Here is a 13,548-nt window from a genome sequence, read left to right on the forward strand (position 1 = left end):
GGGCCAGGGCCAAATTCCAATGATTATGCACGATCAGGTTTTCCCTTCAAAAAATTCACTCTAGCTCCTAAGAATCAAATGGGAGGTGGGGAAAGCAGGTGCTGCTCTCAGCCAGTTGTTAATACCACGAACATTTAATCACCTTCCCTGTTAATTTCCTTCATCACCTATCATGCCCTGAGATTACAGTGTTTATTGACTTGTTCACCAGTTGATGACCTGCCTCTACTGCACTAGAATGCAGCTTTCATTTCAGGCAGAGTTCCTGGGACCAAGTGGAACACCATTATATGAGGGCACTTCAAAAAGTTTGTGGAAAAATAGAATTAAAAAGATAATGAGTCTTTCCATGAACTTTTCGTGGTACCCTCGTATCTGTTGAGTCAATGAATGATTTTTTCTTCAAACCTGATTGAAGGACCTGACATCAAAGTGAGCAGGAGCTCCAGCAGCCAGCTGCGCCCACCTGTACCTATCACGAATGTCCTTCTGCTGTTCTGTGTCATTGTCATTCAGAGAGCTCCAGTCTACTCCCTGGTAATTCTTTGGGGAATTTGGAGAGAAGACTCTTCTTTGTTTTAATAATTTGACTACTGGTTAACAACTAAACCCAAGTTCGGAGGTAACTTCTTGATTTTGCAAGTGAGGAATGTTGTTTCTTTCTCTCCTCCACCTCCCACTCATCTCTCCTCTGGGCAATAGGGACCTAGCACAAAACCCACACACTTAGCAGTTGGCTGCGGAGCACACGAATAATCTCTCACCTGATTAAGGAAGGTAGAAATGGAAAACCTAATCCCCAGGTGGCTTCATAGGAACCGAAAAAAAAAAAAAATGGAGATGCTGGCATGGTCCTATGCTTAAAATATTTTCCTTTTTTAAAACAATCATTATGTTTGTGCTTGCAGCATGCTTTGTAATCACTTCTGGTCATCATTCGCCACATCAGCACAGCATTTTATCCATTTTGAGGAAGCTGCAGTTGAGATGGAAGGGGTGAGGGCCTCCTCCTCAAGACACTGCACCAACATCTCAAACCCTGCAATGAATCGACGTCCAGAAGAGCCTCTGCTGCCCATGCTAACATTTGCCCCAAGGGTCAAATCTTCCACATAATCAAGTGCAAAGGGGAACATTTGCAATCCAAATGGGGTTTACCCATCAGGAAGGAAGCACAGAATCTCCAGCTAGTTGTTGTCAGGGCTAGAAGGGAAGGCTGTGCTCAGAGTAACAACATCCACCCCCTGTCTCTGTAGCATGGCACTAGCCACTAACCATGTGATCTCTCAGCCCCAAATCGCAGACAAGGAGGGGGGCAGTTGGATGTCACTGGAGGAGACAGACGATGGATAGCCCTGGGAGGTTCCTGTGTCCTATCGATGCAGACATACCCGTCTGTCTCATCACTTACATCACCATCAATTTGGCCAGATGGATATCACGGGGGGACTTTCATCTGGACTTGGATTCTTAAAACACTAGCAAAAAGAGCTGGCTCTTGGGATAAATGAGAACGGGTCATTAGAAGTTGGGAGTTGGGGCCATTAGGAGGCAGCTGGGGCTGTGTTGATGCACAGGGGATTTCTGCTCGATAATGGGAAATGTGAACACAGGTTAGTGCTGTGATTACAGCATCCTGGAGGGGGTTCCTGAGAGGCCAGGAATAGATTAGGACTCACTCAAGCAAAACTTGGGGGAAGGGACGAATGTTGCCCCTCCTGACTCCGGGGAAAGTACCCATGTAGAAAGAGATATTCTATTCCAGGGTGCTGCAGGAAGTGTCCTTTGTGACTGTCACCCTGGGAAATGACACATACATATCCGCAGAACTGGGAGAACTGGCCCTGATTGGGGCCAATTAAATGAAAGCCCAGAACTCTTTAGTGATCTTAATAAAAGATTTGCTTTTGTAGTGGCACCATGGCCAAGTGTTCCTGCCTATTTCTGGGGGACAATTTGGCAATGTCCATCAAAAGCCTTAGAAAACAGACTCAGAAGCACACAAATTTATTCTGAAGGAATATTTAGATACACACACAAGGATTTATATATATAAGAAAGTGCATCCTGTGATATTTACGCTGGTGAAAACATGGGAAATAATCTAAACATCCAGCACCAGGGGAAATGGCTAAATCAATTGTGGTGCATTCCTACAACAGTACTTAGCAAACCTTTGAATATAAAATCATGTTTTTAAAACAAAGTTAATGACATGGGAGAATGATTACGGCATGCTAAGTAAAAAATCCACGTTACATTATGAAAGTGGATAGGATATGATCCCAATTCAATATAGAGAAAAAAACCCAAAAGGAAATAGGCCAAGCTATTAACAGTGGTTCTCTCTACACAGTGGAACTATGGATAATATTTTATATTACTTTTAATAATGTTCAACGTTTTCTAAAGTATCTATATATTAATATGTATTAATATGCATGTGTGTAAGACTGATATATTACATATATAGATATGTATGTGTACATATGTATCTATATATGTGTGTGTATGTGTGTATATGTATGTATATATGTACACACACACACTCTAGTTTCTCTCCCCTCTTTAACTTCTTTACCCTGGTTTATTCTCCACACCAATGTTCACTGTCTGACATGCTGTGTATTTAGTTATTTATTTGCTACGTATCACTGTTTGCTCTTATCATAAGAATTGAATATTATTAAACTATAAAAAAGAAAAATCATAATTTCAGAGAATACTAAGCTTTCCTCTATGGACATGACCATGACAATGTCTATACCAGAATACAGGCTGTATCAAGTTTATTTGCTGTCATAGTGACTGATCAATGGCAGCCATCAATTGAGTCCCCAAATGGGAAAGGGAACTCAAAGGCAGTAGAAAAGTAGCACCGATGACCCCAGAGTAGAGGCTCTGAACCCTGGGATTCGACTAGGAGAAGACTAAGTTCTCAGAGCTGAAATCCCCAGATTAAGACCAGTATGTACTACAGGCTGGCTTTGGCTATGTGAATTTAGTCAATTCATACATCCAGTCCAAGTTCTCCCCTGAATAACTGTTGCTCCAATCACAGTAGACTCATAACACACTTCACCTGAGGACAGGTTTGAAAACTGTGTGGCATACTGAAAGGGGTCAAATGTATATACTGATTTAGAATCCTGATTCCAGTACTTCTTAGCCATGTGACCTCATTCAAGGTACTAAAATCTTCCTAATTCTCAGTTCCCTCACCTTCAAAATAATACAAATCTTTCAAGGTTATTTTAAGTATGAAATAAGACTATGTATAAAAGTTCTCACATAGTGCTGGGCATATGACTTGCCACAAATTCACACTGACCACCATTCCAAAAGACTGGTTTTCTAAGAACAAGCCCAATCAGTAATACTTTCATATAACAAATATCAATCCCATTGGTTTGATCTTGATTTAATGATTCTGCAATATTATTGAAGATCTTTATGAAAATCAGGACATGAAGGAGAGTTTGAGCTGTGATTTCCTCTATCCTATATGGTGCACAGACCAACAACATCCCAAACACTACAGATCTTCTTAAAGTAGTATGTGGGTTAACAATGAGGATTTTCTGACCCCACTGGATTTCTAGGAATGAAACCTGAGAATCTGCAGTTTTAAAGGGTCACCAGGTGATTCTTAATACACACTCAAATTTGAGATCCACTGCAACTAGTGTTTCTGAGAACAACTACAGGTGTTCATGACCTCCTTAGGTCAAGATAGAAAATCTGTATCCTTTCTCCTCTTCCTACCCAGGATTTTTCTGTTCATTAGGGTGATGTCTAACAGTGTGACCTTGTGGAAAGAATACAGACACTTGCCATGTAGAATTTGAGTTCCCTCCAAATACTGTTCAGCGACGAAGTCTTGACATGCCAAGTCTGGTCTTGTGGGGCTGTGGTTAACCATACAATAGTTCTGAATGCCCAGTGCTCAACATAGATTTATACAGTCTTTATTTTGCCTTTTTAAATTTGTACAAATGATATGATGGAAATCAGAATCAAAGAAAGAAAAGATCTGTCCCCATTTTCATACTTCCCTCCAAATTAATCTTTTTCACTATTCCACTATATTTCTCCCTTCCAGACTTTGAATACTTAAGTTTTACAAATTCATGATCATTACATTGATAAGCTTCCAAGATATGGTTCTTTTAATTTCATGATCAATTTCTTTCCCTCTTTCCCTGTTCTGCTGTTTCTCCCATACTATATAAGTTCTTTGTAGTAATTAGTTCTTAAGCTTTATGTGAGGCTTTGTAGCTCTCAAAGCATTTTCATGCCCATTATCTTGTTAACAGAACCAGATTAATTTATTTAGATGATAGCTTTGTCCTTTCTCATGAAAAGTATCTTGGCGGAGTCGCATCCAGCAAAGTGCTTAGAAGCATGAGCTCTGGAACCAGAGAGACCCAAGTTCAATTCCTGCCACTTAACACCTGAGTGAATTCAGTCAAGTAATGTAGCCTCCCAGAACCTGTTTTCCTTATCTATACAATGCAGATAGATAATCACAATACCCACCCAAAGTGGAGACAAGGATGAAATGAGATAATCACTTATAAAATGCTTTGCATGGTGCCCAGCTTAGAGTAAATGTTCCATTATGTCAATTATTATTGTCATTATCATTGCTATTAAATATATCAGATAAAGTCATTTAGTGACTGTAAGAAGTGAGAGGAAACCGATTCCATTTGGCCTGACCTAACCCCCAAATATAACTCATACCGATTGTATTAGTCCATTTCTGTTGCTTATAACATAAATACCTGAAACTGGGAAATTTATGAGAAAATGAAATTTATTGCTTACAGTTTCAGGAGCTGGGAAGTCCAAAGTCCAGGGAATGCATCTGGAGAAGGCCTTTTTGGTGGTGACGTCAGCAACACAGGATATCACATTGTGAAATGGCAGAAGCAGAGAGAGAGATTGCTATGCCCTTCACTGACTGTTAATCTAACAGAGAGATCGATTCCATATTATGTGACTTCTTCACCTGGGACAGAAAGATAACTTTTGAGCTTTACTGCAGATTTAGACATGTCTGGATAAAATTAAATCCAAATTTTCCATAGTTTAAAACTATTTGAATCTACTTTTCATAGTCCTCAGACGGATCTTTTCAGCTGGAGATGGGGGTTGTTCATTGCCAGCTTCTCATGGGGAAGCATGTTCTTGCAGGCCTCAGCAAACTCAGTTGGTTCCAAGAGTTCAGGCTCAGGTAAGCTTTGGACAACACCTGAGGCTCTGAGAGGCTTAATTGAAATGAGCCTGAACTTAAACGTTTTACGAGGTACGCCCATCGCTAATTTTCCTGGCCAAGTTTTAGTCTGCCTCATTGTGAATATGCTCCTGTTAGCACCTGAGAAACTCAAGCCTTCAATCTGGAGTCTTGGTTTGATTTTACTTCACCACATCCTCAGGAGCTGTAGACTACTAGTGTGTGTCAATGGCGTGCAGTATGATCTCACTGGGACCTGCTGCTTCCTGTCACTTCAGCCTGGGAGCCATCTCTCCCTTTGGGCAACTTGTCTTGAAGTTCCAGAAAAGCCAGGCATCACTTGCCCTTAGCCAAGTCTTCAAGGCTGGGACCAAGTTCTCTCTCGAACATAACAAGTCTGATGAACATGAGAACGCCTAATCCAAGCATCTTGCCAAGCTCCCGTGTGAACTGGGAGTGAAACAGAGCCTGTCTTGTAAAAGAAGAAAAAAATATCTCGGCTGGATGAAGTCCATGGGGCGATCTGAGAAAGAAGCTATTTATTGCATTAAGATTTGCTTTCTTTTCTTTATTTGAACAAGATTCTCCCTACCCAAATTGAAGATCATCTTGGAAACTTTTTTTTTTTAGCTACCTCCAACCTCCAGACTGTAAATCCCTCAGAGTTTATTTAATTTTTTGCTCATTTCAAGAATCATTATATACACATGTCAACAATGTTATTAGAAAACTCACACCCAGAAAGTTGGGAGTGGAACAATACCTATGGGTCCATGTAATTTTCAAAATGTTTGTTGGGCCAACAAGAAACATTGAAAAGGCACAAGCCAGTTAGATGACAGCACACTGAAGTTCCCATTCTGCATCTGTATTGCTATTTGGAATGTTTTGGTCAGTCACAGGGCAGTCAGAAAGAAGAAGTCAAAGCTGGGGAGCTCAATGGTGAAATTTTAATATGGGAAGCCATATTACAAGGTACGAAGACATGAATGAAAGGCAAACAGGGTATGAGAAAGCCACCCAGAGATTAGCAACAACTGGGATCTCCTACCACCCCTATGGCTGGTGAGACAAAGGAAAACTGTGGCCCTATCAGAACTCAGGGGCCAGAGCCGTGTGACAGCCACTTGGATGGTTGAGCCTTTCTAGGTGGAGCTGGAACTGTGGAGGAGAGACAAGCATTTGCTGGAGATGCTGACCAAAGCACAGGGAGAGGAGGAGAAATACTCTGACTGCTCTCTTCCCCCACCTTCCAATCCCAACCAGTGCCTCTCATTGGCTGAAAGCAACCAGAAACCAGTTCCAGGGAATCTGGGAAATACAGTTTTCAGCAGTCAGTTTATGTCCAGTGCATACATATGACCGACACCATTATATATCACTTCTATGCTTGTTACTTAAGAGCAAACCACATTTTCAAGTGCATTACTGTGTCATCTCTTAGGACCAACTTCATATGTTGATGTAGATACTTTATTTTCATATTGCTGATATCTAGTGCATATAGTACAGCCTCCATAATGTTTTGATTCAAGAAAGAAAGAAGGCAAATCTAGCACATTTTTAACTAAAAGGATAGGTGGCAGGAATGTAGGTGGCAAGAGGACTCCCTTGTTGGACTGATGGGAGGATTCCACGTAATGCTAAATTTGAATTTGCCTTGTAAGTGTGAGGCCCAGACAAACACGTGCATTGTTAGCTCTCCCTGTGCTGTGTGTGCCAGTAAAACTGTCCAACATCTTTTTTTCAGGGTGATGTTGACACATGTCAAATACATTAACATTCCTATTGAAATGATTCATTTGCAGTAACAGTCAGTTCAGAAAGACAGGAGGGGAAGAAGCATTTCACAAGTATTCAAGATATTACGACCAGCACGCTTATTGTTTTAAAGACAGCAGTCACAGTGTTACTGTTATCATTATTTTATATCAACATCATTGCTGTTGCTGCAATTTGTATGTTGCCTTAACTTCTCCAAGTGAAGTCATCTAGCTAGTGATTGGAAGGGAATGACGTATCACCTGCTTACCCTGCCTCTGCACCCCTGCCAGCTTCTCTTTTCTCCGAAACATCAGGAGTGGTGGTACCCAATTTGTTGTCCAGTGTCTGTCTGGGCTATTGCCTCAGTCTCCTTTCCCTTACACTCTCCTGACAACTCTGTTCACCCTCCTCAGGTGGACACTGATACCACAAGGCTGGCCTCTGGGGTCAGGTTTGGGATGCAGTCCCCCCTTCCCTCCAACATCCTCTCTCTGTGTAGTTAGAACTCTGTTGTTGATGTTGCTTGCTTTGGTTTTGTTTTTATGGAGATTTGATTGACTATATTTTGGGCTGCAAATGAAATGAATCAAAAAGCCGTCTACTGCAACTGAAAGTAACCTGTTTAGAGTCACAGGCCCAGACCCTTTCTCATGAGGTCTTCACACAGCTGCCTCGCTGCATGCATTCTAAACCTCTCCACACAATGGGGGCAGTTTCTCTCTCTAGGGAGTGACCTGAAGCATGTCTTAGTCCCAGAGTCCATGCCTGCTGACCATAGGACTGAGAGGAAGGAAGCCATGCTCTCTGCATTCAAGTTTAAGACCAACCTTCCATCTCTGACCTAGCATGATCTCATCCCAGGGTGATGGATAATTAGAATTTTCATTTTCTTCGAAAGAACATATCTCCGTCCCTATTCTCCCACGCTCCCACACACATAACCCCAAATAGATCAGAATGCAGTTGTCTGACATCCAGACAATTCTCCAAGCTTGTGCCATTGAGTGTTCAAGGACTCTGCCCATAGATTGTCAATGGTTTAGGGTGGTCTTTGCCAGGATGGTCCATGTGCTCTTCTTCACAGTGTCTTCCCAAGATGAAATGAGCATTTACCTGCCCATCTTCTTCTGTCTCATGTTCTTGAACAGAAGTACACTAATATTAACAAGGACAGGCCTAAACTCTAAGAAGAAAACATAGGGGAAACACTTCAGGATGCAAGACTGGGAAAAGACTTTATGACCAAGACCCAAAAAACACAGGTAACAAAAGAAAAAAACTAAATAAACAAATAGGATTATATCAAACTAAAAAGCTTCTGCACAGCAAAGGAAACAATCGACAGAATGAAAAGACAATCTATAGAATAGGCTAAAATATTTGCAAACTATACATCTGACAAGGGATTAATATCCAGAATATTCAAGGAACTCAAACAACAGGAATAAACCAATAATCTGCTTAAGAAATGGGCAAAGGAGCTGAATAGACGTTTCTCAATGGAAGACATACAAATCGCCTACAGGCACATGAAAAAATGCTCAACACTCATTAATCATCAGAGAAATGCAAAGTAAAACCACATTGAGATATCATCTCATCCCAGTTAGACTGGCTATTATAAAAAAGACAGAGAATAACAAATGTTGGTGAGGAGTCCGAGAAAGGGGAATATTTTTACACTGTTGGTGTGACTGTAAACTAGTACAGCCACTATGGAAAACGGCATGGAGGTTTATCAAACCACAGCAGACAGAACTTCCATATGATCCAGCAATCCTACTACTGGGTATATACCCAAAGGAATGGAAACCATCATGCATGTCAAAGGGATACCTGCACTCCCATGTTCATCACAGGTCTATTTACAATAGCCAAGATATGGAACCAACCTAAATGTCCATCAGTGTACTACTGGATAAGTAAAATGTGGTATATATACACGATGGAATACTACTCAGCCATAAAAAAGAATGAAATTCTGCCATTTGCAGCAGCATGCATGAACTTGGAGAAAATTATGTTAAGTGAAATAAACCAGGCAGAGAAATAGAAATACCACATGTCTTCACTCACAAGTGGGAGCTAAAAATAAATAAGAAAGAAAGAAAGATCACAATAATAAGCTGAACTTTCAGAAGGAGAGAACAGAACTGTGGTTACTAGAGGTAGGAAAGGGGGAGGTAGAGGGAGGCTAGAGACAGTAAGAATGCTTACTTATTATAATAATGAATGTGTTAATTATCCTGATTTGGTCATCACATATATTGTACACAGCTATTGATATTCAACTCTGTACCCCACAAACATGTACAATCAATTGTGTTTCAATAACAAAACCAAACAAAATAGAAAAAAGGAGGACCAGCCATGGTTCATAGGCACAGTGCAGACTGAATCTCAATGGAAAAAAAAAAATTTCGGCCCCTGTCCCTTCACCCCTGAAATACTAATAATGGAAACAGTGCTATGGCTCAACCATACATTCCATTTTAAGTAAACAAACTTCTTCTAAAAATCTGTATTCAGCTCCATGGTTCCTCACAGGTTTTCCCCAAGGACACAGGCAGCACTTGCTTTTATATGCACCACTAAAGGGCCCATTCAGGTAATTTTTCTCAGACAAGAGAATAATATACTATGCCCCAAAGGGGTAGTCATGTCTTTACCAGAAAGCTGCTTGTAGACTTGAAATAATAGATTCTCCAGATTTGACAAGACCTATAAAGGAATCCAAAGGCAGAGTTTTAGTCCTGACATGTATTATATGATTATTGTTCAAGTTTGGTGGCTTCTCCAACACGTGGTGACCCTGCTCTGCAGTGACGCACCGTGACCATGTGCCCTGCCTCCAAGTTACTCCATCCCCCTGTGTCGTCCCCCCTCAACTCCCCCCCCCACACACAGTACAAGGCCTCTGCAGACATGATTTAATTCAGCCCAGCTGCCTTCCCTGTGTCACTCCAGATAAACATACCCCTGGAATATGCTGCATCAACTTGTCTATATGAGAAGTCCAATTGCAAATTGACCTCTCAAGCCTGGAGCATTCTCTCTTAGAACATTTGATATGGCTTTCCTACTTGAATCCACTGGGTTTCTTAATGTTGCTGTTTGTTTGTTTTCTGTTTACAGCATCATTAATATCTATGTCATTTCTCCCAATAGGAGGTCACAAGGACCTTCTCTTGAACTTCAGTCTTCCCTCTTTTGAAGACAACTGTCTACTGCCTGGAAACCACTGTAAACCCCACACTAAATCTCTATGTGCCATAAAGATTACGTTTGAATAGAGCTTATGTTTGAAACAAAGCCATCCGAAAGAAATCCTGCAAATTTTATATTATTTGGTTATCTCTACGTAATGCAGTAATAGTTATATAGTAGTTAATACAGACAGTTTTTTGAAAAAAAATAAATTCATGGTAGAGAACAAAGAAGGGTGTTACTGAAAACTTCAACTCTCCCTGAGAAACTCTTCTATGCAACCAACTTTGTTTTGCTCTCATCTTGTTTACCTGGGATTGCAGCGCAGGACTGTCTGATTTCAGTGCCTCAACCCTTTTCATGGTCCATACTGCCTGACATTCAGTTGAGTAGTTTTTGACAGCCACCCGTTAGTTCTGTGTTGCATCTCTCAAGGCAAAGTTTTAAATTCTACAGTCAGTTTATCTAGATAGACAGCCAGGAACACACAGTCTCAAACTAGCTTCTCTCCCTCCTTCTCTCCCTCCCTCTCTTCCATCCTCTTTCCTCCCTTCTTTCCTTTATTCCCTTTTTATAAACCAGTGTTTGTAATTTATCTGGGCATCTCTTCACTCCTATCAAAACTGGAGTCTACTATCATCTTTTACCTAAGCACAAGAAAATTAATCTCGCAGAAATGAAGACATCTGTGATTCATTTCCTGAGCTCGTTCTTCAGCTACTGTCAAGTTTCTTTCACTTTGTCTCTAGCAGTCTGAGCCTGGTCTAGGAGAAACTTTCTGAACCACATCCACAATATTTCCTTTCTTTCCTACGAATCTAAAATATCAAGGGCATTTCCAGGTAGAATGGTCATTTTCCCCAGTGAATGCCTGTTATCCTTGCATAATTATTTCAAATGTCCCCTTTAACTTTCAAAAATGTCCTGATCTTTTGATAAATGACACAGTCACTACATTCCTAAAACATCTTTAAACTTGGCTTAGACCCAAATTTCATGGCTTATGATAGGCAATCAGAAGCCCTCCCCAAGATTTTCCAGAAATCTGAGTGCTTGGGATTTCTTCCCTAGAGCTTTTCTATGGCTTCCTGGATTCTCTGTTTTCTCTGGTATAAACCTGGATACAGAACTCAGCTTTCGTTGGTTGACTCAAAATCTCCACTAGTGTTAACCGTATAAGCATTCTGGAATACTTTATGTAAATGTTGGGAGAATGCTAGAAATTGCCATATTGGGGTTTAGAAGCCCCTCCCCTCAAGCTTGCCAGTTCTGTCCTTTCTGCCCCTAGTCTCCCTTGTCTCCCCTCCTCTGCTCAGGAGCAATAAGCACATTCCTCTCTCTGCCTCCTGCAGAGTCTTGCTGTTCATATCAAGGCCCCTTGGAGCTTCAGATTGTACCCAAAGTAATTGCCAAGGAAGTTTTCTGAATACCTTGTTCTTTCAAAGAAAAACCTGGTGAATACATTTTTTTAAATCATGTGATTAAACCTTACTACCTAACTACATTTGATTTAATTGTACTTATCTTGGTTCTCAGTGGCATGTGGACAAAAGTAAACTATGGCAAAAAATATGGCAGAAAAGAAGAGATGAAAGCATTAAAAAAAAGAAAAGAAAAAGCATGGGGCAGGAAAGAGAAGAGGAGTGAGGTAAGGAGAAAAAAAGGAGGGGGGCAGAAAGAGGGAGGGGGGAGGGACCCTTGGTTCCAAAGTTTATGATGTTAAAGCTTACCTGTTAGTGGATGTTCCTGGGAGTGTTTGTCAAAAGTTTAGTTTGTGGAGTCTCACGCTGAAAAGGCTTGACCTGGTATGATTGACAAGAACCACACTTTGAAAACACTTCTAGGATATGCCTAAGCTGAAGGGAGATAGTAAAATGATATAAAATAAACAGAGCTAAATTGAGGGTTATAATTATTTTTTCCTTTTAGCAATTTACTTGGACTGTATGGAGATTATCCTATCAGTCTTGATACCTCATTTTGTCTTTTTTTTCTTTTAAAGATGACTGGTAAGGGGATCTTAACTCTTGACTTGGTGTTGTCAGCACCACGCTCAGCCAGTGAGCAAACCGGCCATCCCTATATAGGATCCGAACCTGCAGCCTTGGTGTTATCAGCACCGCACTCTCCCCAGTGAGCCACAGGTCGGCCCTAGATACCTCACTTTGGCCTGAGAATCTGAAGTCATCTTAAGTGGAAAAAGTATTGAATACTGGCATTAGAATATCAAGGTCTTTCTCAAATCTAACGTTAGTTTAAATAATATACACATTATAGCCTTATCTAGTCACTTCGTAGACAGATACAAAGATAAATACAGATACAGGTACAAAGACAGATATATCCAGAAGAGTGTTGGCCAAATTACTGGGACATTTGCTGGGCATCTTTAAAAGAACATGTCTGGGCAGTATTAATAAAATAATACATGGAAAGTGCCTTGTACTTTGCCTGGAACTGAGCATTATTATAATGAAAAGGACAATGATTTATCTGATGGAGACATAGAATGGCAAGCCCCCCTGAAAGTGATACCTAATGTACAGTGTCTGCACTCTAATCCATGTGGATGACATTGACAAAGTGACTTTAGCTATTTTTAAAGCTGCCATCAGGAATGCTATATGTGATCCCTGCTCTACTTTCATTCCTTCTCCAATTGTCATTCAAGCAATCGTCTCCCATCCGCTCCATATTACTGTATTTCTGGCCACCTTCCTCTTTCATTTCAGAGCTGTGCCCATCTGCAGCAGACCATGCAGGTAATCAGAGCTTACCAGAAAAACACCAAGAACAGAAGACTATTCCTGTCAACTCTTGGGCATCAGAATAGGACTGAGAAAAGCAACTCCACAACAAAGAGGCTGCATGAAATTAGCCAAACGCATATTGTGCACATCTTAAGGAACCTTCTTGAAATTGACAATTCTTGGTCTGCCGTCTTGCTGTCTGAATCTGATCGTACCCCCAGTTCCATGTCTTTCTCATAAACTCTGCTTTCTTTGTTTTCCCATCTTGGGCTTCTACTTAGGGCTGGCTACTGTCCCACATTCTATGTGTCTTGCATGAAGGAGGCTCGTCTGTACCCCTCAGTCAGTGAACTAAATTCTCTTTTCAGGAAAATCCAGAGACTCCATAGCATTGTGGAAACTTTCCCGTTGTTCTGCTTTCTTTTCCACATCTCCCTCAAGGCCCCTGAAGGTCAATGAGTTTTCTTCCCCAGAGACTAGAGAGGCTCTGAAGACTTTCACGAGGGTCCTCAGCCAAATCCCCTCTCTCAGTTCTCACAAATATGAAAAAGATCATCAACTTTTGCTTTTTTAAGGTAATGAAGGCAG

This window comes from Cynocephalus volans, chromosome 10 (assembly GCF_027409185.1).
Source record: "Cynocephalus volans isolate mCynVol1 chromosome 10, mCynVol1.pri, whole genome shotgun sequence".
NCBI classification, from domain to species: Eukaryota; Metazoa; Chordata; class Mammalia; order Dermoptera; family Cynocephalidae; genus Cynocephalus; species Cynocephalus volans.